Consider the following 6,509-nt stretch of genomic DNA (forward strand, 5'->3'; position numbering starts at 1 on the left):
TACTTGTCATCGTGATCTTCATCTTTTTTCTCCTTCTCCTCCACCTCAACATTGTTTCCCGTCTTTTTCTCATCTTTCTCCTCCTCCACCTTCTCCTCCATTATCCTCTTCTCCCTGCACCAGTGCGCAACACAGAAGGGAGTGAATAGCAGTCAAACACAAGAGGAAACTAAGAAGCGAATCTCCCGTAGCATAATATTCGTAAATTTCAATCTATCGTCGTCAATTTCCCAGCACTCCCAGTCACCAGTCACCCTAAGGCGGCCACGGCGGTGTCACTCGCCAGTCTCGCCACTGACCTCGCCTCTTATTCTTACTTTGCTAAATAAAAAAAATGCTCTTCATCTGCATATTCCCTATAGTATAATGGGAGTATTTTGCATTTAGTATGTATATAAAGAGTAATTTATATTTTATCTTACTGTTGAGCTCTGTGCCATAAAGAATCTCATACTGTATTTTGTATCCAGCGTGACAGTAAAACTGTTTTGTTTATTTTGTTACTTATCTTTTTATTTAGAAGGTATTTTAATAATCTGGAGTGTATCATGAAAAATAAGTAAACAGCAGGTAGTGAGCGAAACTCTCTCGACATACATACGAAGCAAGCATAAAAGTATAACATTGAAAAATGAATAAATAAAACCTCCGACATGGACTAAACAGCACGTGACTTACAACCTTTGCACTCAGACACTAAACAGCACGTGACTTACAACCTTTGCACTCAGACACTAAACAGCACGTGACTTACAACCTTTGCACTCAGACACTAAACAGCACGTGACTTACAACCTTTGCACTCAGACACTAAACAGCACGTGACTTACAACCTTTGCACTCAGACACATAAGAAGAAGCCCGCAATATACGCACAGGGCATAACCGTAAAGCTGCAGCATGAAAAGCAAAACGAGAGGTGGAAAACGGCTTTCACTAGAACACTGAAAGCAAATAAATCTCAGCAGAGACTTTTCAATTAAACTATCACTAGAATCATAAAACACACACACACACACACACACACACACACACACACATCCTGAAAACCCTAAATAGCTTCCACTGGAGTCTGTTAAACTGTCACTACATGAAAACACTCTAGGATGTCACAAATAACTTTTATTGGAACTTGTTAATCACTAGAATTATGAAAACATCTTTGAAAATCGAACTAGATCCTGCTAAATTATCAATTGAATCGTGAAAATACCCATGAAAATTCTAAATAGCTTCCATGAAAATAATTCAAACATTCTTATCAATCACAAATAACTTCCACTAAGTCTTTTATAATATCACTACATGCAAATGCCCTTCAAAACCCCAGATAGCCTACTAGAGCCTGTTACGCTGTCAATGGAATCATGAAATCACCCTTGAAAAAGAAAAGAAGTTTCCTCTAGAGCCTTTTAAACTAGCACTAAAATCATGAAAACACCTCTGAAGACCCAATATAATTTTCACCACCAGAACCTGCAAAGCTATCTCAAATATTACAATACCCAAATAGTTTTCAGTAGAGTCTTTGAAAACCCTGAAGTATTTCCATTACGGTCACGAAAACACAATTGAAAACCATAAATAACTTCCACTACAGACTATTAACTGTTGTCACGATTAGACGCTCAAATGTTTGACGATAAGGTCTCTCATCTTATCTCACTTTAAAATCCCTCCCCTCTTGCCAACATCCAGCTTACCCCTTCCCTTCCCTTCCTGCTCCCTCTCCCCCTTTCCTGCAGACGACACACATTTGCAAGCGCACGCACGCACGGACGCACACACACTCACTCATACACACACACACACACACACACACACACACACACACACACACACACGCACACACATCTTTATCCTCTCACCTCATCTTTCCTTCCACATCTTGGTAGCTTTTCCTTTTCTTTCCTTTTCCTTTAGCTCTTCCCTGCAGCCCCTCTCCCCCCAACACACACACACACACACACACACACACACACACACCCTCGCGGGTTCGAATCCCGGCCGCAGCGAGGCAAATGGGCGAGCCTCTGAATGTGTAGCCCCTGTTCACTTAGCAGCAAGTAGGTACGGGATGTAACCCGAAAGGTTGTGACCTCGCTGTCCTGGTGTGTGGTGTGTCATTGGTCTCAGTTCTACCCAAAGATCGGTCACTATGAGCTCTGAGCTCTTTCCGTAGGGGAACGGCTGGCTGGGTGACCAGCAGACGACCGTAGGTGAATCACACACACACACACACACACACACATACACTGCTCTTAGCCCCTGTAATCATCATATTCTGCCCTGCGTGACCGCGTCCTCAGAGACTCGAGGACCTCAGACCTTGAGCGCCGCCTGCAGGGATCCAGTCTGCTTGTTAGTGGGTCTACTGTCTGCTTGTCTTTGTCTCTCTCCCTCCTTTAACTCTCTGTCTGTCTGTCTGAATGTATGTATGTATTGTATATACGTATGTATGCATGTTTGTCTTTGTCTCTCTCCTTCCTCTCACTCTCTGCCTGTCTGTCTATCTCTGTCTGTTTGTCTGTCTGTCTGTCAGTATGTATGTATGTATGTATGTATGTATATATGTATGAGTATATGTATGTATATACGTATGTTTGTTTGTCTTTGCCTCTCTCTGTCTGTCCTTCTGTCTGTCTGTCTGTATCTGTTTGCCTGCCTCTTCCCCATCCTCTGTCTGTCCGCCTGTCTGTCTGTCTGTCTGTCTGTCTGTCTGTCTGTCTGTCTGTCTGTCTGCCTGCCTGCCTGCCTGCCTGTCTGTCTCTGTTTGTCTGCTTGTCTGTCTGTCTGTCTGTCTGTCTGCCTGCCTGCCTGTATGTCTGCTTGTCTGTCTGTCTGTCTGTCTGTCTGTCTGTCTGTCTGTCTGTATGCTTGTCTCTCTGTGTCTGTCTGTCTACTTCTCTCTTTCTGTCTGTCTGTCTGCTTCTCTGTCTATCTGTCTGTCTGTCTACTTCTCTCTGTCTGTCTGTCTGTCTGTCTGTCTGTCTGTCTGTCTGTATGCTTGTCTGTCTGTCTGTCTACTTCTCTCTTTCTGTATGTCTGTCTGCTTCTCTGTCTATCTGTCTGTCTGTCTACTTCTCTCTGTCTGTCTGTCTGTCTGTCTGTCTGTATGCTTGTCTGTCTGTCTGTCTACTTCTCTCTTTCTGTCTGTCTGTCTGCTTCTCTGTCTATCTGTCTGTCTGTCTACTTCTCTCTGTCTGTCTGTCTGTCTGTCTGTCTGTCTGTCTGTCTGTATGCTTGTCTGTCTGTCTGTCTACTTCTCTCTTTCTGTCTGTCTGTCTGCTTCTCTGTCTATCTGTCTGTCTGTCTACTTCTCTCTGTCTGTCTGTCTGTCTGTCTGCTTCTCTGTCTGCCTTCCTGTCGTCTGTTTGTCTGTCTGTCTGCTTGTTTATATATCTGTCTGTCTATTTGTCTTTGCCTCTTCCTTATCTTCTAATTCAGTATTTGTCTGTCTGCCAATATATCTGTCCGTTTATCTCTCTCTCTCTCTCTCTCTCTCTCTCTCTCTCTCTCTCTCTCTCTCTCTCTCTCTCTCTCTCTCTCTCTCTCTCTCTCTCTCTCTCTCTCTCTCTCTCTCTCTCTCCGAGTCACTCATTTCTTCGTCTAACCCATATCTTTTCTTTCCACACACAAGGAGGGAAATGTTCGAGGAGGAGGCTGGAAATAGGACGAGGGAGGGAGGAAGATGTTAGAGAAGGAGGATGGAGTTAGGGCGAAGGATTGAGATGTTATAGGAGGAAGTTGGAGTGAAGGAGGTTTGGAGCTATGACAAGAGAGAGAGATGAATATAATAGGGGGAAAAAAAAAAGAGGACATAGAAAGGAATGGGAAGAAATTATGGGTCAGGAAGATCAAAAATAAAGTGTTAGGAATACTTATTACAGGCAGCACTGACAAGTAGCGCTAAACACAGGCAATTTTGCTGTCAAATAATAATATGATAAATGTTGGCTGTCTGTATTATTAAATGCACAGTTTTAGACGAGTCCGCAGATTGCCAAAGTCTGACGATGCAACCTCCGGTGTCCGTGACCCCACCTTCGAGTTTAAATCTTTACTTTTCACGCGTGGAGGAGGTAAAAAAAGAGGGGAAGAAGAAGAAAGTTCGGGATTTGGCTGCTTTTCCCACTTGAAATACATAGATAAAAAAAAAAAACCTAACCAGGCAGGAGAGGCTAACATGGGAGATAACTCAAGATGTCTCGATATCACGATACTCTCGGTTGTTCATCACTGGAACCGCGGTGACTCAGGCGGCAGCGCGTCTGACTATTACACAAGTGACCAGGCTTCGAATCCTTCTCACGACCGGTATTGTTCTGGGATTCACCCAGCCTTGAAGTGTGCACCGGGCAGCTGTGACAGGGAAGGTGAAGGTGGCGGAGCGAGAAACTAACCAGCGTACTCCAAATGCCAAGGCTGTCTGTCCTAAGCTCGTCCTATGCAAATGCTCACTGAATTCGGCACCTCTTTGTGATTGTCATTCATCTGTTCAAAAAGTATATGCATAGTTTCATCTGTACGCATGAGTCTCATTACAGCACCGGTGAACTCCTTAAGTGTTAATGAAAGAACGACACTTTATTTGTCTACCTCTGAGTCATTAATGTCATTAATGTCCTTGAGTGCTAATGAGAACGACATTTATTTCCTCTATCTACGTTGGTCGTTCACATCACCCAACCCTTTAGTGCTAATGAGAGAACGACACTTGGTACCCCCGGGTCGTTTATGTCTTAACCTCAAGTTTAATTAGAGAACTAAACATTTGCTACCTCCACTGGTCATTTACATCACCCCACACAGTAAATGCTAATGAGAACGACAATTGTTACCTCATTTCCTCTCAATCATTTGTATGGCCTCGCGTTAATGAGAGAACACTTGTTACCTTATTACATGGAGATCACTTATATCACCTACCTCTAATGTGCTAATGAGAGACGACACCACCTCGTTACTCCGAGGGGTCAGTTGTTTTGAAGCGTAGTTAAGGACACTTCAATGATGTAGTGGATTACGTGTATGTCATTTTGCGACACACACACACAGCTAAGTTACTGATGTCCTGAGATACGCAGAATAAGAGTACCACCAGTAATTAATCAGCAGAGAGTCACTAATCACCACAGTCACCCCCACACACGAGTCAAGGCACACACTTGTCCACGCGCCACCCAGTCCCAGGAAACATCTGAGGTGCAGCGGCTCGCCAGGCAGGCAGGGGCGCCGTCCCGTTGCAAACAGTGACCAGACAATTACTTCCACACTCAACATTTGGGGTTGGCAGTGTGTGTTAGTGGTCAAGTGTGTATTATTTGCATTGGTTGAAATTACTGTTAGTCGCTTTAGTTGGTGTAAAGGTTAGAGATTACGTATTTAGACTACACAAAGTGGTTACCGCAGCAGACACGCATCAGGTCTGTATGAAACGGGAAGGCAGTGCGTTCAGGCTGCGGTAAATACACTAAAAAGCAGAATACACTCATATGTGGTAGCCCTACTTTAAAAGAAGACAGAACAAGAAAAAAAATAAGAAGACAAGAAAAGAAAAACAAGGAAGAATAAATGGAGGAAAAAGAAAGAGGAAATAGACACGGCCAGTATCCGCCACGGTTGTCCTGTAGACTGCGTCACCACCTCCATCACATGACATGTACAAAATTTGACTTATCCAGGGCGCCTAACAGTTTCGTCACAGCAATCCCACACGGTTTCACGGAGCAGAGTGGAAGCAACAGCCACTGAAAGGCTTGAACTGCTCCATCACTCTAAGTTGTCGTTCGTGTTTCGAGGTGATATCCTTAACTTGCACCTCAATATTTCATTAAGCCTGAGAAGAACCCGTGCCAGTCACAGGGTTGAGGTAGAAGACAGCATGGGTAGCAGTAACTGAGCACAAGAGACTGAAGAACCCGTGCCAGTCGTGGGGATGAGCTACAAGAAAGTATGAGTAACAATAACTGAGCACAAGAGACTGAGAAGAATCCCTGCCAGTCGGACAGAGCCTTAGGATAGCACGAATAATATTAAGAGACTAATTCCACACATACGAACTTCAAAATGTCCCATATCTGAGTTTTTCTTTTTTTCTTTTTTTGAAGTATGTCCTAGAACGTTGCCACTGTTATGGATGCCGAGTCATTAAGGGGCTTTAAAAAAAGATTACATAAATTCATGTATGAGGACGATGAGTGAAAGAAACAGGTTGGTATGTTTTCTGCAGGGACTGCCAGACGTAGAGCACTGCAAGCAACCACCGGTCCACTAGCGGCGTGCTGTTCTGTCGTAATCTTGACCGCTGATGTCTCTCTCGGCGCTTGTTATCTACACTTCTCTTTCCTTTACTGCTTTTTGTACTTGATTTGTATTATTTTCTTTTATTTTTCATTTTCTGAGGTTTATGTAAAATTATAAACATACATTTATCGTGTTATTATTACTTTCACCAACCATTAATTGCATAAACACCTTTTTTTGCATATTTCATATATATTGTCCGA

The 6,509-nt window shown here is 43.4% G+C and overlaps 1 long non-coding RNA gene across 1 annotated transcript in view; it reads right to left on the reverse strand.

Moving 5' to 3' along the window:
* Positions 1–5,357, reverse strand: part of LOC135100275 (uncharacterized) — a 47,981-nt gene extending 42,624 nt beyond the window's left edge. Inside the window, exon 1 of the long non-coding RNA XR_010268565.1 lies at positions 4,930–5,357. This is a non-coding gene — a long non-coding RNA (uncharacterized LOC135100275). The remainder of the gene's footprint in view (positions 1–4,929) is intronic.
* Positions 5,358–6,509: the final 1,152 nt, after the last annotated feature.

The sequence above is a fragment of the Scylla paramamosain genome, chromosome 5, assembly GCF_035594125.1.
Source record: "Scylla paramamosain isolate STU-SP2022 chromosome 5, ASM3559412v1, whole genome shotgun sequence".
In the NCBI taxonomy this organism is placed as follows: Eukaryota; Metazoa; Arthropoda; class Malacostraca; order Decapoda; family Portunidae; genus Scylla; species Scylla paramamosain.